This window comes from Mustelus asterias, chromosome 12 (genome assembly GCF_964213995.1).
Source record: "Mustelus asterias chromosome 12, sMusAst1.hap1.1, whole genome shotgun sequence".
Classification (NCBI taxonomy): domain Eukaryota; kingdom Metazoa; phylum Chordata; class Chondrichthyes; order Carcharhiniformes; family Triakidae; genus Mustelus; species Mustelus asterias.
In genome coordinates, this window is record NC_135812.1 from 64,009,355 (window position 1) to 64,032,179 (window position 22,825).

Sequence of the window (22,825 nt, forward strand, 5' to 3'; positions counted from 1 at the left end):
CAGGCCAGGTAAGGATGGCAGATTTCCTTCCCGACAGTTGTAGATCCATAGAATCATTACAATGCAGAATGAGACCATTCGCCCCATTGCGTCTGTATGGACTCTCCGACACAGCATCTGCGGGGCAGTACGATGGCATAGTGGTTAGCACTGCTGCCTCACAGCGCCAGGGACCCGGGCTCGATTCTCAGCTTGGGTCACTGTCTGTGTGGAGTTTACACATTCTCTCTGTGTCTGCGTGGGTTTCCTTTAGGTGTTCCGGTTTCCTTCCACGGTCCAAAGATATGCGGGTTAGGTTGATTGGCTGTGCTAAATTGCCCCTTAGTGCCAAGGGGACTAGCTAGTGTAAATGCGTGTGGTTATGGTGATAGGGCCTGGGTGGGATTGTGGTCGGTGCAGACTCGATAGGCCGAATGGCCTCTTTCTGCACTGTAGGATTCTACGATTCTATCCCCGCAACTCCACATAAATTGATTTGATTTGATTTATTATTGAGACATGTATTAGTATACAGTGAAAAGTATTTACCCCGCTAATCCCCCAACCTACACATCTTGGGACACTAAGGATGTCCCTCCTATTTTAGTGCAGTCATTCAGAAGGCTGCGGTAATCCCACCTCCATAGAATCATAGAACCATAGAAAATTACAGCTCAGAAACAGGCCTTTTGGCCCTTCTTGTCTGTGCCGAACCATTTTATGCCTAGTCCCACTGACCTGCACTTGGACCAATAGAACCTCCTGAGATGTGTCACTATCATACTAACGTCTCCTTGATTACAACAGTGACCACGTCAAAAAGATCAAATACATTGGCTGTAAAACACTTTGGGATGGCCTGAGTTTGTGTGAGGGGCCACATATATCAATGCAAGTGAATTCTTCTTTTTCTCTTTTTTTTACTTCCATCTCACACACAGTAAAACAGTGCTGCTGGAGTCAGGGCTGTGAGGTAGCTGCACCACTCAGTAGTTTCTCCCTCAACTCAAGGAGTCATGGGCAGAATAACACAACAAAGGCTGTGGGTCAGGAGTTGGAGATGCCACCAGAGATAATTTTGTGTAAGAACAAGGTCCCCTGTGGGTAGTTTTCTAGCGATGTCTGAGGCCTGGGAAGAATGTGACTAAATCTGCGGGTGAGGTGCCAGCACGGGGGTCATGGAGACGCGCAGGTGCAGTGACAGAAACCTTCAATGGTACTTAATGAGCAGCAGGCCCAAGAGAAGGAGGCACAGGCGGGTCCTGCGGCAGCTGAGAGAGCAGGTGCGCTCATTGCTTCTGAAGCATTCATTAGGCCTGGCCTTCTCTGTAGGACTGAGGAATGCAGATTAGATACCAGTGCTGCCCTTGCCCGTCTTGAGATGAAAAGAAAGCCCTTTTCGATCATTTGTCTTCCTCTTGTATGTCACCAGCCCACCGTGATTAATGTCACGCCAAGTCAGACATCTGCCTCCCGGACACTTATTTATGTGAACGTTAGGATGCTCAAGAGCCTTGTCCTGTGCTAATGTGTCACTGAAGGACAGCCACGGCGCTCCGCAAATCATCATCGACTGCCCACGCTGGTTGGGAGCCGGCAATTGGCTCACATCTGGCTCTACGGGACTCGTGCATGTCTCTTGTACTGCCATGCTGTAAGCTGGATGTACGCTGACTGTCCGGTGTGTCAGAGGAATCTGAAGGCAGGACCAAGCTCTCTGCGTGATTGAGGAGCTCATGTTGATTAGTCTAGCGTATCAGGTAGGTGGGTAGCTGCCTCTGACATACTCAGATATACATCGAAGCAGGTTCCTGTAGACTGTGTGTATGAGGCTCTCCTTTGACCTGGCATCACATGCCCTGAAGGCAGAGGCTTATGGTTTTGATGCTGTGTTAATAACACATTGGAATAAATACATCTCAGAACCGATCGTGCCTTGAAAGTCTGCTAAGCAAAGGGAAAAAAATAACAAACAGTTATATAATGCCTCTCTCAACATTTAGATGTCCCAAATTGCTTTACTGCCAATAAAGTGTTTCATTTTGTTCTGTTGGAAGCTACAAATTACATTGGAAGTCAGGGGAGGATTAAGTTGTTCTGCAAAAGCTTGAAGTCATGGATGGGGTGGTGTTACAGATAGGTGGGTGCAATGCACCCCCTAGACTGCCCAATCAGCATGAACAGTGCCGGGGACCCGGGCTGGATTCCCAACTTGGGTCACTGTCTGTGTGGGGTCTGCACATTCTCTCTGTGTCTGCATGGGTTTCCTCCGGGTGCTCCGGTTTCCTCCCACAGTCTGAAAGACGTGCTGGTTAGGTGCATTGGCCATGCTAAATTCTCCCTCAGAAAAAGTAAAGTTAAAGTTTGTTTATTAGTCACAAATAAGCTTACATTAACACTGTGATGCGCTATCAATCAGGCGAAAGACTACTTGTGTGCCAATACAACTGTAGGCTTTTATTCATATCAGAATCAGGAGCACATCCCAACAGATAACCAACCTGAACTGAACAAGGGGGAGGAGACAGCCACCTTTATACTAGGTGATGAGGGGAGGAACCGAACCGGCAGGGGATGTGTCCAGGCATGACAAACACACAACGGTGGTCCATATAGGACAAAGGCACTACTGAAGTCCACCACACACTGCAATGAAGTGACTGTGAAATTCTCCTAGTCGCCACAGTCTGATACCTGTTTGCACCTAACCAGCACGTCTTTCAGACTGTGGGAGGAAACTGGAGCACCCGGAGGAAACCCACGCAGACACAGGAAGAACATGCAGACTCTGCACAGAGGGTGACTCAAACTGTGAATCCAACCCGGGTCCCTGGCACTGTGAGGCAGCAGTGCTAACCACTGTGCCACCGTGCTTCCCTCAGTGTACCCAAACAGGCGCTGGAGAATGGCGACTAGGGGATTTTCATTGTAACTTGTGACACAAATAAATACACTTTAAACTGTAAAACATTTTGAAGCACCAGCTCTGGTTGGTTTCACCATCTTTACCCAGGGAAACCATTCAGAGTGGCTGAGCTCAGCTATCTCTAACAGAATCTGGATCAAATCTTTCACTGGCCCACAGCACCCACCAAATACTATGTTTACTCACTGTTAAAACCATGAGAATTGGATGGTTGGAAAATCTCGTTCAGATGAAATATTGAGTTAGCAAACCAAATCGCTCAGAAATGCAAGGGGTTGGGCGGGGGGGAGGGGAGTGTGGATTTAGAACTAGCTGTATAATATACGTTGCTCAGCGATTACAGCCTATCCCTGAGTGACACCAATCTCTTCGGGTCTGCCGTATGAGTCCTGATATTCCTCGTAATTCCAATCATAGAATCCCTACAGTACAGAAGGAGGCCATTCGGCCCATCGAGTCTGTACTGACCACAATCCCACCCAGGCCCTATTCCCGTAACCCTGCACATTTACCCTGCTAATCCCCCTGACACTAGGGTCAATTTATCACGGCCAATCAACCTAATCAGCACATCTTTGGACTGTGGGAGGAAACCGGAGCATCCGGAGGAAACCCACGCAGACACGGGGAGAATGTGCAAACTCCACACAGACAGTGACCCGAGGCCGGAATTGAACCCGGGTCCCTGGCGTTGTGAGGCAGCAGTGCTAACCACTGTGCCACCATGCTGCCCAATGCACCCCCTAGACACTCAGTGTTATACTAAGGAGTGCTGTGTTGCCAGTGATCCCGATGTTCACATGAGAAACAGACCTAGATCCTGTTTGCTTGTTCTAATGGGTCCAATTGGATTTAATGTGGTTTAAGTGCAACTCCAGGCTTGAGGCACCAAGGCTGAAACTCTGGTGCAGTACTGAGGAAGTACTCCACTGTCAGAGGTGTCATCTTTCAGACATTATACTGGGGCCCCATTTGCCTTTTGGGTGGATATTGAAAATCACTTCTCAGCCTTTTGGCTAAGATCAAGCCTGAAATCTTGTTCTTGTCAGCTTGGCTTTGGTATGTCCTTGTCTGGGGACCATGAATTGAATTGAATTTTGGAGCAAGGCAATGGATTTGGGCTTGCCCTATCCACTCTGTGCATTGGCTTTGTAACTAAAAAAGAGTGCATGTTTAAAAAAGATATTAAAAATCCCATGACATTATTTCGAGGAGTGGAGGATTATCCCAGGAGTTCCGGCCAACATTTATTCCTCAATCTACATCACAACAAAACAGATTATGTGGTCATTATTGCTGTTTGTGGGAGTTCGCGGAATGCAAATTGGTTGCCACCTTTCCTAAATTGCAACAGTAAATACACTTCAAAGAAAAGTAAAGGCAAATTATTGTGGAAGCTGGAATCTGAAACAGAAACAGAAAATGCTGGAAGATCTCAGCAAGCCTCACAGCTTCTGTGGAGAGAGAATAGAGCCAACGTTTCGAGTCTGGATGACCCTTTAGAGCTTACTCGACAGCTATATGAACGGAGTGGGAATGGAGGGATACAAAAGAGTGGTCTAGTTTGGACCAGGGAGCGGCGCGGGCTAATTGTTCCTGGTTTCTCGTTTCAAGGCTTCATTCTACGATCATCTTGCTGGTGCCAGTACAGAGTGAGACTGCGGATAGTTGGGAACCTGTCTCGGGGGCAGGGAATTCATATGGTGTTCGTGGAAGTGGAAATGACTAGCGTTGGGAAGCATTTTCCGATCGGGGCCATTGTGATCTCCTGGACTCGTTTCGATCGCCTCAGGGGGTCGGAGAGGAATTTCCCAGATTTTTTTTCCCCATATTGGCCCTGGGGTTTTTCACTCTGGGTTTTCGCCTCTCCCTGGAGATCACATGGTCTGGAATGGGGGGGTGGGGGTAAGTTAATAGGTTGTAATGAACAAAGCATCGTAGCTGTGAGGGACAGCTCGGTGGATAGGATATTGGTATGTAGATAGGCTGGAAAATTGGGCGGGGATCCTGGATTCAGGATTCAATCCTGGACCGGGGAGCGGCGCGGGCTTGGAGGGCCGAAAGGCCTGTTCCTGTGCTGTATTGTTCTTTGTTCTTTGTTCTTTGTTAGTTCTATTCGCTCTCCACAGATGTCAGACCTGCTGAGAATTTCCATCACTTTCTGTCAAAGAAAAATACTTTGTTGGCTGTACAAATGCTTGGTGATGTATGGTGCTCATGAAAAATGGAAGTCTTTCTTTTCAAAGATTCCACGTCTCCACTGGAAAAGGAACAAAGAGGTTTGACGGTCTGGCAAACATTATTTTCTTCTCCAAAGGCATCAGAAATGCATGAAGTGGCCATTCCTCTCCTGGATGGTACATGCTGATGTAAAATGGCAGCCATGTCATCTGCATGAAGACATTTGAGATGTTTTTATTCTTTTTTAAAAATCGGCTCTGATTCAGGACTAAGGATAAAAGAAAATTAAACTGAATTAGGCCAGCCCATGAGTGCAAGAAATGTTTAGGTTCTCCCTCTTGTAGGTGCATCCAATTTGTAGGCAATGGCTAGGATGTGCCCCGAAGGAGTTCGACATCATTCTTTACACTGTCAGTCCATTCTAGGCTTTCATTAGCTTGTTCTCCTGATAGGAATCTGACCCTTTACAAGCAAGGAGTCATTCATGATGACCCTTTGGAATGGGCTGCTACAGATTATTAATTGAACAGGCTCTACTCTCAGACACTCGGAAGGGGAGATGTTCGTTTGGCAAGTGTGAGGGGAGTTTGTTCAGTACGGAATAGCAGTTACAGCTGCAAGAGGCTATGCAGGTTATGATAGTTAAAATAATGGGGTACAATAGCCTCAGTTGGTTGGGATTAGGTCTCAAATTCGTTCTGCTGAAGCCTGCTACTCCGCAGAATGAATTTAGTTTGTGTTTATTCCAAATAGTTTGATATCATCGTCATCCCTTTATTGTGGCTCAGTTACATTTTTGGTGGTAGGTTCAGCCTATCAAACTGCGGCGTTCAGAGCTCCCTCAGGATATGGAAAGCATTGGGCTCGGACCTGATGCCCACTTCACATGGTCCCATCGCAGTTTTTTATTTATTCGTTACCAGGATGTGGGTGGGTAACCACCAGCCAGGTTCCACTTATTGCCCATCCCCGTTTTCCCTGAGAAGATGACGGTAAGCCATCTTGTTGAGCCAGAGTAGTGTGATACGACTGAGTGGCTTGCTGGGTCCCTTCACGGAATAGTCAAGATCAAAGAGTCCATAAGGAGAGGATAAGGGAGTGAGAGAAAATCGATTAACTGGAAGCAAGAAGATGCAACCTTCCAGTCTTTAAGCATTTTAACAATTGACCAAGAATAACTTACTCAGAGTGGCGACAGCCGAAGGTCCAGACTACATCTGCAAGCAGCTAAATAAGTAGCCATTAATCGCTTATAGAACACATTAATCTCCCAGACACAGTGCCACCTGGACGAAAAGGGGTTTCATATGGGAGAAGGTGTTTCAATGCAGCATTCCAAACCCTTTGCTTCTTAGCTGCAAGTAACATTGTGGGATCTCCAACATTCCAATTCTGGGGAGGCGATGGCCTAGTGGTATTATCACTCGGCTATTAATTCAGAAACTCAGCTAATGTTCTGGGGACCCAGGTTCGAATCCTGTCATCGCAGATGATGGAATTTAAATTCAATAAAATATACCTGAAATTAAGGATCTACTGATGACCATGAAACCATTGTCAATTGTCGGAAAAAATCCACCTGGTGCACTATGTCCTTTAGGGAAGGAAATCTGCTGTCCTTACCAGGTCTGGCCTACATGTGATTCCTGAGCCACAGCAATGCGGTTGACTCTCAATTGCTCTCCAAGGGCAACTAGGGATGGGCAATAAATGCTGACCAGCCAGTGACTCCCATGTCCCACGAATGAATTTAAAAAAAACATGGAATGTCCCATCTGATTTAGTTTATTATTGTCACAGGAATTGGGATACAGTGAAAAGTATTGTTTCTTGTGCACTATATAGACAAAACATACCGTTCATATACTGTACATTGGGGAGAAGGAAAGGAGAGGGTGCAGAATAGTGTTGCAGTCACAAATAGGATGTAGAGAAAGATCAGCTTAATATATGGTAGGTCCATTTAAAAGTCTGATGGCAGCAAGGAAGAAGCTGTTCTTGAGTCGGTTGGTATGTATTCTCAAACTTTTGTATCTTTTCCTGATGGAAGAAGGTGGAAGAGAGAATGTCCAGGGTGCGTGGGGTCTTTGATTATGTTGGCTGCTTTTCCAAGGAAGTGGGAAGTATAGACGGAGTCAATGGATGGGAGGCTGGGTTGCGTGATGGGCTGGGCTTCATTCACAACCCTTCTTGTGGTCATACATTTGGATTTTTGTGGACTGTAAGATGAGTAGACTAACTGATGACACTGACTTACAGATGCAATGCAAAGTAACTAACCAAGCATAAACCGAAGTTGGACATGGGCGGCCAGTTACAGGAGCTTAACGCTGACTGCACACAGCCTGTTACGTTGCTGGAACATGGTGGTACTTAATAACAGGGAATTTGAAGGTTATATTCAGGTCTATAGGAAGTGGGAGGGTGTAAATCAAATCCCTCTTAAGCCTCAATAGGTTATCTTGAGTGTGCTAAACTCCCATTCATTTCACAGTATGATGCCCGCCACACACCTCCCTAATTAAACACTAATTACTGTTTTCAGTGGAATAGATCACTAGAACAGATTATTAAACAGTTTTCTCAAGAGTACTTAATAACCAATTAAAACTTACAGGCCTGTGGGAAAGTAATTAATGAACTCAAACCTCCCATTGTTTTCAGTGGTGAAGGATTAATAAACATGTCTGTTATTGTGAATATTTAACTCTTGGAGATTTCATAGTGTGGGTCTCCTTGCTTTTCCTCCTTACATTGGAGTCTGCCCAAGTCCCCACCCTCTGGGGACTGTAATTAGGATGCTCTACACTAATCGGAAACTATTTCACCGCTAATCGATTTACGACTGTCTGTTTGTGCATTGAATAATTTGCGATGAAGTCTCTCTTTGGGTGCGTGGGACCCTCTCAGGAACACAATTTAACTAACTCTCTGGATTTCATTTTTGATAGACGAATAATCAAGGCTCATCTCAAGAATTCGCGGGGATAGAGTAGGGTAGGGAAGAAGGTGAAGTAAATCAAGTGGAGTTGCCCAGGTTCAAGTCCCTGATGGGAAGCTTAGAAGTTATGACTGACGATCGAGGTGTGTTGTTTTAGGGGCAGCACGGTGGCACAGTGGTTAGCATTGCTGCCTCACAGCACCGGGGACCCGGGTTCAATTCCAGCCTTGGGTGACTGCCTGTATGGAGTCTGCATGTTCTCCCCATGTCTGTGTGGTTTTCCTCCAGGTACTCCGGTTTCCTTGCACAGTCTAAAGATGTGCGGGTTAGTTGGATTGGCCATACTAAATTTCCCCTTAGTGTCGGGGGACTAACAGGGTAAATACACAGGGTTACGGGGATAGGGGCTGGGTGGGATTGTTGTCGGTGCAGGCTCGATGGGCCAAATGGCCTCCTTCTGCACTGTAGGGATTCTATGAAGAAGAAGTGATGCCTGGCTTGGGGCTTAAATCCTGATATTAGGAGAAGAGGAACGCTGAATTGTAAGGAGCACCCCAGTTGCAAGTGCCTGAGTTAGACCATGAGATGATTGGGGATAGCGGGTTCTGAATATTTATTCCAATCCAATCCTGATGCTGCAAAGATGGAAAGTGTGTACAACAGTACTTAAGCTTAAGAGGCATTAGGTGGAGATGCCGGCATTGGACTTGGGTGGACACAGTAAGAAGTCTTACAACACTAGGTTAAAGTCCAACACTAGGTTAAAGTCCAACACTAGGTTAAAGTCCAACACTAGGTTAAAGTCCAACATCAGGTTAAAGTCCAACATCAGGTGAGTCAGACTCACTTGATGAAGGAACAGCGCTGCGAAAGCTCGTGATTCCAAATAAATCTGTTGGACTTTGACCTGGTGTTGTGAGACTTCTTACTAAGCTTAAAAGGAGAAGAGGAGGAAAATTCAATAGTCAATTTATAAGTCAATTTTGAGTTTGTCCTGTCAATGGTGTAGACGTCAAAATAGTTACTTTGATGGAAAGTGATCCAACTCTGAAAAGATTAAATAAATTACAGTTAAATCATTCTGGGACTGAATCTCCAGTATAAGTATGGAGTTCAGCATCAGCTTGGGTCACATCCCCCTCCATTCCTAGTTCTCTGATGCCATGAAGAATGGAAGTAGGTTCACTGTGATACAGTCACCGGAGCTCTACCTCCTCGCCCGCCTCAGAATCGGAGCGGGCGAGGGTCCAACAACAGAAATCTCTGTTGACCTCGGACGGGAATTTCCGGTCTTGCTCAAAATCCTGCTCAATGTGTTCTGTACACAAACTATTAAGATGTTAAGCACTAACCTAGGTTGAAGCCTAATGTTCAGCTGTTCGACTGTCAAAAATTAGGGCCATAGAATTCTATAGAGGAATTTAAAACAGCCTCCATATTGAAATGGTTGATATTTCTTTCAAACCAACATGTTATTTTCGACGTTTATTGATCCAGGGATTTGATACATATTTCCAGGGTTTTGTGGTTGTCTTTACCCTTATCCTTTAACCATTAAGTTCCAGTGCTCAGGAATTCTCATTGCACAGTCTTCCATCACATCAAAGGGCTTTCAAATCCTGCCATTGACTTCACCCCTCCCTATCTTTGTAATCTCTTGAACCCATATTAGCATTCGTCTAATTTTGGCCTTCTGTGCATTGCTGATGGTAATGAGTCCACCATTGGGTCTGTGGCTTCAGCTGTTTGGGACCTAAGTGCTGGAACTCCCTCCCTGAGCCCTTCCCTTTTTTCTACCTCTCTTTCATCCTTTAAGACACTCTTAAAACCTCCTTTGGCCATTTGCCCCAGTATTGGGTTTGTTGTTAGGTTGTGCTTCTTGTAAAGTAATTTGGGACAGGGCGGCACGGTGACACAGTGGGTTAGCACTGCTGCCTCACTGCACTGGGGACCTGGGTTCGATACCAGCCTTGGATCATTGTCTGTGTGGAGTTTGCACATTCACGTGTCTGCATGGGTTTCCTCCGGGTGCTCCAGTTTTCTCCCATTGTCCAAAGATGTGCAGGTTAGATGGATTGGCCATGCTAAAATGCCCCTTAGTGATAGGGGACTAACAGGATAAATAGGTGAGGTTATGGGGATAGGGCGCTGACTGTTGTCAATGCAGGCTTGATGGGCCGAATGGCCTCCTTCTGCACTGTAAGGCTTCTATGATTTTGTTATGCTAAATGCATGATATAAATTCAAGATGTTGTCATTTTCTCCTGCTCTCTCTACTTCCAAAAACTCCCTCAACAAACATGGAGAGACCCAACTCCCCTGGCCCACTCCTCAGTATGACATGTACAGAGGATGCATAAGGCCAAATTCCATCCCTAATGTAACAGTGAAAGGTCTGGGCCAATTGCCCAGAACTGGAATCAAATCCGGAAGTCATTATGTCCATTGTTAATCTTCCTTGGCCCAACTAGACTGAGTAAAACCTGACGCAATCTGGGCAGAGTGAAGGAGTTCGACAAATGAGTGAATATTTTTGTTCCATAATTAAAAACGCTGGATTGTATGATGGGGATTCTGCCAAGCACTGAAAGAAAACTGAAGGAAGAAAGATTGTACTTCCAGAAGGTTGGACTTGCGCATTTTCATCGATTAATGTATTCAGTTCTCTCGGGCACCTCATTCTCATTTGCATATAATTAAAGTGTTGACTTTGCGTGGAAGGAGAAGCTGAATCTAACCCTCCAGTGGTCTTAGAAAACTCAGCATTAAAGTTATTGCCAGTTGCAACAGAGCAGAACTTCTATAAACCCATGTGAATTCAGTGTGGCTGTGTTGCTAACAGTAAGTTAACAGAACTCCCCAAACATTTCAGTATAATATAAACAGCTCCTGTTCTTCAGTTGTATTTCAATGAGGTAATAACCATTTCAAAATAAATTGGTGAACATAACCGTTTAAATGTTGGACAGAGACTCAAGTGAATGAGTTAAGAGTTTATTTGCTATTAATACCAGTTTCCCTATAACCTCCTCCACAATCTTCGTTTCACTGACTCCAGCCCCTCATGCGCCCTCCTTCTCCATTACTGGCTATGCCTTCAGCCACCATGGTTGTACTTTAGCAGCATAGAAATAGCTGTAGACCATTTTCCACCTTGAGCCTCCTCCGTTATTCAATGAGATTAAGGCCTATCTGTACCTTTGCTCCATATCACTTGATGACCTTATCCAGCGTAAGTCATTGGATCTCATTTTCAAGTGTCTGTTAGGCACTTAAATGTCCAGCCTTGGGCCTTCCACTAGGATTGAGGACCTCACCTCCAGAGAACTGCCAGCGAATCAGAGGCGGGCAGTTCTCTGCTGCCTGCAGCACCACCAAGGGTGGTGACTGCCGTCAGTAATGCTTGAAGTGCCTCATCAGAGATCCATGATGGATCCCTGGATACAGGTGAGTGGGGTGGGATGGGGGTGGGGCTTACCAGGAGTGGGTTGCTGGAGGCATGGCTGTCAGGGTCTTAACCCCCACCCCCCCCACCCCCCTTTCCAATGGCGAGACCCTCAATCAGATACTGAGTGCCTATGAATAAAGGTTCCATCAACTCCCCCAATGGTAGCTAAAAATAAGGCCACAGGCAAACATGAGGGAGTTTGCCTTTCAGAGGCATGGGGGAGCCACGTGACTCCTGTTTTGTCCCTGAGCCACCATTAAATTCCAGTGGACTTATTAATGAGCTGAATTGATATCCTGCTGAAAATGGATGAATTGTGGACATCAGCATTTCCCCCCCCCCCAAGCTAATCGCGGGAGATATCCCCCCCCCCCCCCCCCCCCCCCACCCCCCCACCGCCCCCCTCCCCACTGGCAGAAGGACACCCAGCCTCCCATGAGAACCTGCCATCATGTTTCCCCCCGTGACAGCCTAGATTAAATTCCATCCAACATTTCATAAAGCTGGGTGGGAGGGTGAGCTGTGAGAAGGAGGCAGAGATGTTTCAATGTGACGTGGACAAGCTGAGTGAGTGGGCAAATGCATGGCAGATACATTATAATGTGGATAAATGAGAGGTTATGCACTTTGATAGCAAAAATAAGAAGGCAAATTGTTATCTGAATGGCTACAGGTGGAGAGAGGGCAATGTGCAACGAGACCTGGGTGTCCTCATACACCAGTCTCTGAAGGTAAGCATGCAGATGCAGCAGATGTTGAAGAAAGCAAATGGTAGGTTAGCCTTCATAGCGAGAGGAGTCAAGTACAGGAGCAGGGATGTCTTACTGCAATTACACAGGGCCTTGGTGAGGCCACACCTGGAATATCGTGTGCAGTTTTGGTCTCCTTATCTTAGGAGGGGTGTTTTTGCTATGGAGGAATGCAGCAAGAGTTTACCAGACTGATTCCTGGGATGGCGGGACTGATGTATGAGGAGAGATTGTCTCAGTTAGGATTATATTTGCTGGAGTTTAGAAGAATTGGGGGGGTGGGATCTCATAGAAACCTATAAAATTTGAACAAGACTAGACACGGTAGATACAGGAAGAGTGTTTCTGATGATGGAGGAGTCCAGAATCAGGGGTCACAGTCTAAGGATACAGCATAAACATTTAGGCTGAGTTGAAGAGAAATTTCTTCACCCAGAGAGTGATAAACCTGTAAAATTCACTACCACAAAAAACAGTTGAGGCCAAAACATTATATGTTTGCAAGAAGGTCGTTAGATATAGCTCTTGGAGCTAAAGGGATCAAAGAATTTTGGGGGTGGGAGGGCAAGCTGGAACCGGTTATTGAGTTGGATGATCAGCCATGATCATTAAGAATGGCAAAGCAGGCTCAAAGGCCTTCTCTCCTGCTCCTATTTTCTCCGTTCCCATGTATCAGATCAAGATGACTCATGCCTGGGATAAGGGGCTTATAAGAAACATATAAGATCCTGAGGGGATTTGATAGGGTGGACACTGGAGGATGCTGCAACTTGCAGCAGACACTAGAACCGGGTCACACAGTTTAAGAATAAAAGGCCCACCATTTAAGACAGAGATGAAGATAATTTTTTCCTTGCAAAACGACATTAGTGAGTGAAATTCCCTTCTCCAGAAAGCAATGGAGGCTGGGTCATTGAATTCATTCAAGCAGAGATAGACAGATTTTTGATAGACAAGGGATCAATGGTTATGGGGGGGTGCAGGGGGCCAGATAGCAAAGTGTGAGTTGAGACCACAACCAGATCAGCCATTATTGAATCCCAGCAGGCTTGAAGGGCTGAATGGCCTACCCCTGGTTCGAGGTCCTAGGTTTCTGTAAGTTCTATAAGTCTGCACCGATTTTCTGACAAAGTGACTTAACCTGGCCTGCCCGGTCCCGTAGCCCCATACATTTCCCGTGGCTAATCCATCTAACCTACATATCTTTAGACACCAAGGGCAATTTAGCATGGCCATTCCACCTAACCTGCGCACCTTTGGACTGTGGGAGGAAACTGGAGCACCTGGAGGAAACCCACATAGGCACGGGACAATGTGTAAACTCCGCACAGACTGTCACTCAAGGCTGGAATTGAACCCGGGTCCCTGGCACTGTGAGGCAGCAGTGCTAACCACTGTGCCACCGTGCTGTCCTACCTTCTGTGGCTCGGTGGCAACTTTTGTCTGGCAATGCTGTTTTATAATGGGATGTTTCACCACATTGAAGGTCTTATATAATTGAAAGTTGTTAATGCGATAAGGCAGAGTAAATCACAGATTCATAGAATCATCCAGTGCAGAAGGAGGCCATTCGACCCATCAAGTCTGCACCGAACACAATCCTACCCAGGCCCTATCTCCATAACCCTATGTATTTACCCTAGCTGACACTAGGGGGCAATTTAGCATGGCCAATCCATCTAACCTGCACATCTTTGCACTTATTTCTGTCCTTGCAATGGAGCATTGGAGGATAAGATCACAGTTGCAGCTGTCATAGCCGCTGCATAAGCTACAAAATGCTCGTGATGAAGTGTGAAAACTGAGCTATGACTGATGCACTGCAAAACCTTCGTCAATCTAACTGTTGCAGGCATTTTTATGTGGTGTACGGTCTTAATTACATGAGAGGAAATATGCTGTTATAAGTTGCTTATGGAGGAAGTTTTATGAATAGCAAAATAGGTTAGCAATATCATAAAGAGATACTCTTTAAATATTAATTGAGCTATGGCATTATTTGGTGAGGCAGTAATTTCTTTTCTTTCTTTAACCCGAGGCATTTTCGAGCAAATCAAATGAATCTGTGGCTGCCTTAGCAAACAAATTAGAGGAACTCTGCACACTGCTCCCACAGCCCTTTCAAAGGCTAAATATTGCCAGCTAGTGTTTTCACATTCTAAGTGCATCCTTGCCATGACCGAAATTATACCCAGATCAAAAATTCATGTGAATGTACTCTCCCACAGGCAAGGAAAATGCTTGTGTGGTCATTAAAGCTCTTTCAGACTTTTTAAAAACAGGGCCACTTCATTCCATGGCATTTGAGTGCATGACTAATTGGGAGTCTATTGATAATTACAATGGAGTCAATCAGTGAGAGTACCCCTGTCAAGCCTGTGGAGAGATAAGAGGCTGCTCACTGAAGGCTAAAAGGCTGCATTATAAAAAGAGCATCAAGAGTAACATCAGAATGAACATTCCCTGACCACAAACCTCCCTTTCATCTGACAAATATTCTGTTATGCCAATGTTACAGGAAATTGATTTTTTTTCTGCCTTGCCACTGGATTCTCTAAGTGGCGTTAACCCTTTGCACTTGGGCCTCAGTAAATGACATTAACCCTTCACAATGAGAGTGACATTAACCCTGTGATGGGCAACCTGGGCTAGTGAATGGGCCACATGAGTGGCCCTCCTTCATCTCAGTGGACCGCAAGGTTGAAATCAAACATGTTCACTGACCATGATCCCATGAATAAGGTTGAATACATTTAATGCATGCCGAATAGTTCATAACGAGTTATGGAAAGTGCTTAATCATTTATGTATCAATAGAACTATCATTAGATTAAAGTGGCAAAAACAAAAGAAACATTTACACTTTGAATGGACGCAGAGGGAATGCATGGATCTCTGAGTCAATGCCGTGTGCAGTTAGCACACTCCTCACTTCACATGCCCTTGCTTTACGGGCGTATCATTTCAGAAATACCAGTAGGGGGAAAAAAACTGCAGATGGATATCAGAGGTGGCACGGTGACACAGTGATAGAAACAGAGAGACATTGAAGATGGGGGCAGGAGGAAGCCATTTGGTCCTTTCAACCTGTTCTGCCATTCATTACGATCATGGCTGATCGCCCAACTCAATAGCCCTAATCCTGCTTTCTCCCCAGAACCTTTGATCCCATTCGCCCCAAGTGCTATATCTGGCCGCCTCTTGAATACATTGATAATCATTGATGCCTCACAGCACCAGGGACCTGAGTTCAATTCCGGCCTTGGGTGACTGTGTGGAGTTTGCACGTTCTCCCCGTGTCTGCGTGGGATTCCTCCTGATTCTCTGCTTTGTCAGGATCAATGCTGCTGTAATTTTCAATACTTCAGTTCCCCTCAAAGCCTCCGTCACACAGAAAGCAAGATCAACTTAACTTGACCTGTTGCTACCCTGAAGCATTTTCCTTCTGGACCTGTGTGGAGTTTGCACATTCTCCCCGTGTCTGCGTGGGTTTCCTCCGGGTGCTCCAGTTCCCTCCCACAGTCCAAAGATGTGTGAGTTAGGTTGATTGGCCATGGTAAATTGCCCCTGTGTGTCAGGGGGATTGGGAGGGTAAATACGCAGGGTTACAGGGATAGGGCCTGGGTGGGATTGTTGTCGGTGCAGGCTCAATGGCTGAATGGCCTCCTTCTGCACTGTAGGGATTCTATGATTCTACGAATGCGGCAACTCTGCGCGTAGGCAACAGTCAGCAAAATGTCTCTCAGAATCCAGACGGGCCGCACATGACACCTACCACTGGATTAATCCTTTCCCCGTCAAGTGTGAATTAAGACACAGAGTTGAACACTGCGTAAGGCATCATACTCCACAGGACATCTTGCCCCTACTCCACATTCCGGACAAACCTAGGCCATGGCTGGAATTTTACCGGCACACCCGCCCGAGACTCGTAAGATTGTGCCTGAGGCTGGAGAATTCTGTTCTGCGAGCCTCGCCTGCCCTATTCCGGTAAATCATAGAAATCATAGAAACCCTACAGTGCAGAAAGAGGCCATTCGGCCCATCGAGTCTGCACCGACCACAATCCCACCCAGGCCCTACCCCCATATCCCTACATATTTTACCCGCTAATCCCCGCATCCCAGGACACTAAGGGGCAATTTTAGCATGGTCAATCAACCTCACCCGCACATCTTTGGACTGTGGGAGGAAACCGGAGCACCCGGAGGAAACCCACGCAGACACGAACAGAATGTGCAAACTCCACACAGACAGTGACCCAAGTCGGGAATCGAACCCAGGTCCCTGGAGCTGTGAAGCAGCAGTGCTAACCATTGTGCTACCGTGCCGCCCTAAAATTCCGGCCTATGACTCCAATTCTTGTGCTAAGTGACCTCGGGACACCTCAGTTTCCCGGCGCCCTTAACATTCTCTCCAGTGCCCATACCTGACAACAGGTGTGAGGGTGGCTGTTCCAGCCAGCCCATGGAGGAGGGCACACGCGTACAGTTACTGGCACAAAACATCCTTTCCTTCAACCAATCAATTTCGAAAAGGCTGGAAATTAAAAGCCTTCGCTGGGGAAGGTTCGAAGCAGAAGCTCAAAGTCAAGGTTCTAATGTTTGAATAACTTTGCATTCACAGCCTCACACACACACACAGTTGCTGCTTCAGTGTGATGATAACAGCTGTTTCAATTTTACTACTAAACTCCCAAGTCTGACCTTTAGTGTAAATCCCCAAGCACTGTCATATTGTGGCACCGCTAAACATATATTTATTTATATAACTTACTGGGCTACCGACAGAGCTTTTAAAATGTACTTGAGAAAATGTCAAGGACCGCAATTCCAGTTAGTGTTTAGATTTATTCATTCACAGATGTGGGTTCGCTGGCTAGGCCAGCTTTTATTGCCCATTCCTAATTGCCCTTGAGAAGGTGGTGCTGAGCTGCCTTCTTGAATCGCTGCAGTCCATGTGCTGAAGGTACATCCACGGTGCAGTTAGGTAGGGAGTTCCAGGAGGATGGTCCAGTGATGCTTGTCTCAATTATTTCCGTGATTTGAATCCCTGTTCCCATTCTTTCTCCCGCTACTCTTCCCAATAAGTTGGGCAGGCAGGGAAATTTCATGGATGTGTATCTCTGCCTTCCCCTGCCTGTGGACTCCATTTAAAATGTGTCAGCCTTGCTGCTTGTGTGCCTAGATTGATGTGTGTAGGCAGACTTAGGATTGGCATTGAAGTTTAAGTTTATTTATTAGTGTCGCAAGTGGGCTTATATTAACGCTGCAATGAAGTTACTGTGAAAATCCCCTAGTCGCCACACTCCGGTGCCTCTTCGGGTATACTGAGGGAGAATTTAACATGGCCAACGCACCTAACCTTCACGTCTTTCGGACTGTGGAAGGAAACCGGAGCACCCGGTGGAAACCCACACAGACATGGGGAGAATATGCAAACTCCACACAGACAGTGACCCAAGACAGGAATTGAACCCGGGTCCCTGGCGCTGTGAGGCAGCAGTGCTAGCTACTGTGCCACCGTGCTGCCCGTTCTGTGTCCACTTTGCTCACCATCTACCCCCTTCTAGCCTGGCTCCCTCCAAACTGGTTTTTCTCCCTGCCAACATTATTATATTGTGGCCTGCAAAAACAACCTTCCAAGGGAAAAAGAATAAAACCTATGTCTCCCTTTGTATCTCTGCTGTTTTTGCACTGCACTGTGCAAGGCCCACATTCAATGTTTCAGACAGGCCTGTTGTACAGAGGATGTGAGGGTGTCGACCGTGAAATAAGATCTTGACCTTTGAACTGAGGGTCATTTTGCATCTGTGCGCGGTGCAGTTGGAACAGCCCGGGTGGCGATTTTTTTTTTAAAACAGGGACCTCCTCGTTCGCTCTGTGATCAGGCTCTGTAATCTGTACACATGAAAAGTGCTCGAGGCAGTGGAGAGGGTTCAAAGGAGGGTATAACAGATTGCTGAATAATGAAGAGGGCTAAGGAACCGCAACATATCGTCACTGAGGGAGAGAAAATCATGTGAATTCACGATCCGGGAAGGGAATCAATTGACTTCTTGTGCAAAGGCACTTTGAACACAACTAAAGGCAAACCGAGGGGTGAGATGTGTTCGCTACGCTTCACTCCCCACCCTAGATTGACATCTATCTGACTCAGACCTTGGGCATTTGCATAATTGCTTCCATTTAAGTAGGAGATTGATTCGACATTGATAAGTTTCCATTGCTCGTAGGTTGGCGTTAATATTCCTCAGACATACTACACTGAGCATCTGGTTAATAAAAATATTGGCTGTGTCTTCTTTAACTTATTCCAACCATATGTTGTGTGTGGGTGGAAGTGCTGTAGATTAGAACTCGGGGGATAGAAATGAGCTTGGACCCAGACTTGGCGCTCTGCAGCTCGTGCAAGCCTGAACTGACAGACCTGAAGATCAATGGAAATTGGTCCTTGGGCTGGATGCTCAGCACGTGTTGGCAACGTGACTTGCACCTCCACAGGACAAAGGCTTCAATTTTGATCCACAGCCACCGTAGTAGCAGCTCTTTCACGTGTCTCAGGGGAGGGGTGATGTTGCACAATCTGGGGCTAAGAGGCAAGAATTGCTCGGATGGAATCAGCTTCATAGAATCATAGAATCCCTACAGTGCAGAAGGAGGCCATTTGGCCCATCAAGTCCGCACTGACAACAATTCCACCCAGACTCATTCCCCATAACCCCATGCATTTACCCTAGCTAGTCCCCCTGACACTAAGGGTCAATTTTAACATAGTCAATCCACCAAACCCACACATCTTTGGACTGTGGGAGGAAACCAGAGCACCCGGAGGCAACCCACACAGACATGGAGAGAATGTGCAAACTCCACACAGACAATGACTTGAGACAGGAATTGAACCCGGGTTCCAGGCGCTGGTGTGAGGCAGCAGTGCTAACCACTTTGCCACCGTGCCGCCCGGTGTTGTTCCTTCGTTTCCATAGGACCAGTTTTTATTATTAAAGTTCCTCACAACTTATCCTGCTGGCAATGACAGATAGAATGAATACTAAGTTGAAAAAGATGTGGGCTTCACAGTGGCACAGTGGTTAGCACTGCTGCTTCACAGCGTCCGGGACTCAGGTTGGATTCCCAGCTTGAGTCCCTGTCTGTGCGAAGTCTGCACGTTCTCCCCGTGTCTGCGTGGGTTTCCTCCGGGTGCTCCAGTTTCCTCCCACAGTCTGAAAGACATGCTGGTTAGGTGCATTGGCCGTGCTAAATTCTCCCTCAGTGTACACAAACAGGCGCTGGAGTGTGGCGACTCGGGAATTTTCACAGTAACTTCATTGCAGTGTTAATGTAAGCCTACTTGTGACACGAATAAATAAACTTTAAACTTTAAAACAGAGTGAGGCAACTTCTTGCGAGCTGCCCCAGCACACCCTCTAATTCCATCTTTTACTCTCGTTCTATGCTCTTAAAACATAACGCTAACCCCTTTAAACTTTCTAATAATGTTATTATATATTAACCTGATCTTTCTCTTCACCCTATCTATAATTGCAAGACTATATGCACCCTCTTCTTTTCTTCTCCCCATGTACTCTATGAACGGTACGTTTTGTCTGTCTCGCGCACGAGAAATGATCCTTTTCACTGTACATGTGACAATAATAAATCGAATCAAATCAGGTGCTCAAAAGATGTTAAACCTTTTGTTGGCACTTTGCTGAGAACCCCGCTGATGTTACCTGTGAGAGTGGCTCAAAACCCCCGAAGGATAACTTGAAACATTTGTTCTTAGTGGTGTACATTTGTTTGGAATAATGTGAGGAGCCGTGTACAACCGAGTTAGGAACCAGTCCAGTCGTTGTGTAAACAATAAATAAAGAGTCTTGATTAAAGTGAAAAAAGGAAAAACACACAACACAAAATATTAATATACACTATGACACTTAAATACATTAATAGCTAAACACTCTGTTTTATCTGAAATTATCCCTTCTTCCCAAATATACCCACATTCCCAGAACTCACTAAGTCACCCCTTTTCCCAAACAACCTCCACTTTAGTCACTCTATAAGTCAAATCCAGTTCATCTTTATTACACCCTGCAGCAAAGATGACCAAATCTGGGAAAGCTTATTGTTCCTGTTCAGAGAAGACAGGAAACTGCATCTTTTGAAGGGGAAATATCTGCAATCTGTCACGGCTCTCAATGTTAAATGGAACAGGGTCCAGGGCTGTGATCATAGATGGCACTGGCCTCTTGGGAGATTTTGGCCTGTTTGGCTGTTGGTTGGAAAAGTAGCTTTTTTCCACAATCAGGTTGCCAGCAGCTATATTGTTCAGCCGCTTTGATGTCCCACCCTCTGTCTATCTCTTAAATTCCTTGCCTTTAGGAGTTATGATTTATATAGCCACATTGATTCCTGGTAAACAATGCTTCTGATGTGGGAATTTGGGCCTCAATTTCTCTGGACGCCTGCTAATCTTGTTACTGGGCAAATCACATTTCAGTATTCTAAACACCTGCTGCTCATGTTACTTGTTTATTATTTTTGTTTTCATCTCATGTTCACTGTTAACCTCATTAACTTCCAAATTCCTAACAATTTTAGGGGCCTGTGTGCTCCAGTTTCCTCCCACACTCCAAAGATATGCAGGTTAGATGGATTGGCCATGGTAAATGTGTGGGGATACAGGGATAGGACGGAAAGGTGGGCATGAATAAGATGTCCTTTTGAAAACTTGTGCAGACTAAATGGGCCGAATGACATAGTTCTGCACTGTTGGGATCCTATAGCTATAGCTATAGCAGTAGTCCATTCAGCCCCAGTCACATTAATATCTATACCCCCGACCACCTAGAATCCTTGAAAATCACAGCTGCACTCCAGTCTGTAGAAGGGATTGCCCTTGGTTGATTTCAGAAGCCTCAGGTGTTACCAGAACTCTTTGAAGTACTTTGATTGGCAGGAGATGTCAGTTTCCCTGGAGAGGTTCCCCTTACTGCCCTGAATGAGCCACAGATGCTGCCTGACCTCTTTGAACTGCTTTGATTGACAGCTCCAGAGCAGGGCAAACGGTTCATTGTTGACACAATCAGTTCACATTCCAATAAGCCTCACATACTTCCTCTTTCCACCACATCTGTTCAGTCTGGCCCCATGGGTATGGCGGCACGGTGGCACCCCGTGGTTAGCACTGCTGCCCCACAGTGCCAGGTACCCGGATTTGATCCCAGGCTTGAGTCACTGTGTGGAGTTTGCACATTCTCCCTGTGTCTGTGGGGGTTTCCTCCGGGTGCTCCAGGTTCCTCCCACACTCCAAAGATGTGCGGGTTAGGTTGATTGACCATGCTAAATTGCTTCTTAGTGTCTGGGGATTAGTAGGGTAAATAAGTAGGGTTATGGGGTTAGGGCCTGGGTGGGATTGCGGTCGGTGCAGACTCGATGGGCCGAATGGCCTCCTTCTGCACTGTCGGTCAATGATTCTAAGATGATTTTTCTTAACACTCCAGTTTTTTTCAAGTCTCTGGCCATGCTGAGAAGTCTAATTTCTTTGAAATGCTCTGTTTACCCTCAATTTCATGCTCCAGTGGCTTTAACTAGCCTCCTGATTGACAGGTCAAGGCTATTTCACAGCAGGCTGTAGCTTTGTTTGTTTTTGTTTTCCTTTGTGGTTGATTAAATCTGAAGTGCTTCCTATTTTTGAAATACAGTTTTTTTAAAAAAAACAAGTCTTTTATTTGATTCCGAGTGCCTATTCATGTCAGCAGCTGCTGGTTCTGACTGCAGTGTTTTCCAAACTGGCTTGTTCTTTGTTCTGAAGACCGTGGCTGACTTTTTTGTTCATAGTGGGTCTTCTTCAACTTCTCATGCTGGAGTAGCATGCCTGCACTTGAGATAGCTTTCAGCCATAAACAAGGCTGGCACCACTCCCCCTGCCATCCTGACACTGATATCTGACAGTTACAGTGCCACAGTAACACCCTGGAAGTGACACTACACTGCCAGGGAGTGACTGCCAGGGTGTGACTGCCAGGGTGTGACTGCCAGGGAGTGACTGCCAGGGTGTGACTGCCAGGGTGTGACTGCCGGAATGGCAGGGGCAAGTGCCACATTGACACTGCAAAGGAACGGGGCCTGAGGGGGAGGGAGGGGGGGTGGGGGTCTTTGGTGACCCCATATTGGAGTATCTCTCTTCTTGGGGAGGGTGAGGCCTCTGATTGGGGGGGTGGAGGTCATGTCACCCTCATGCCTGCGTGGTGTGGGGGGTGGGTGACCCGTACATTTAGCGGTGGGGCGGTGGTTGCTCCTTGGTGGTGAATGTTTGGGGGTGCCCCCTTGGTCTGTTGGGGGTTGCCATTTTCATGGGGGGGGGTGCTTTCAATTAACTCTTAGATCGAGGTGCCACCTTTAAAGGGCACCTCAATTGCTGTGAACCCAAGCTGGCCGGTGTGTTCCCGTTTGGGATTTTTTTCCCAGTGCCAGTGGGAAACATTCCGGCTTTCCTGCTTGTGGCACAATTTAATTTTTATTTGCAGCCTTTTTGTGATTGATGGCTCCTTATGTGAGATAAAGCTTGTCAAGGCTTTGTGCAGGGAGCTTGTACAC

At 46.3% G+C, this 22,825-nt stretch overlaps 1 protein-coding gene and 1 pseudogene across 1 annotated transcript in view; both read left to right on the forward strand.

Moving 5' to 3' along the window:
* Positions 1–22,825, forward strand: part of hs3st3l (heparan sulfate (glucosamine) 3-O-sulfotransferase 3-like) — a 176,028-nt gene that overhangs the window by 148,171 nt on the left and 5,032 nt on the right. The gene's annotated exons all lie outside the window — the stretch shown is intronic.
* On the forward strand, positions 3,902–4,081 carry LOC144502179 (U2 spliceosomal RNA; annotated as a pseudogene).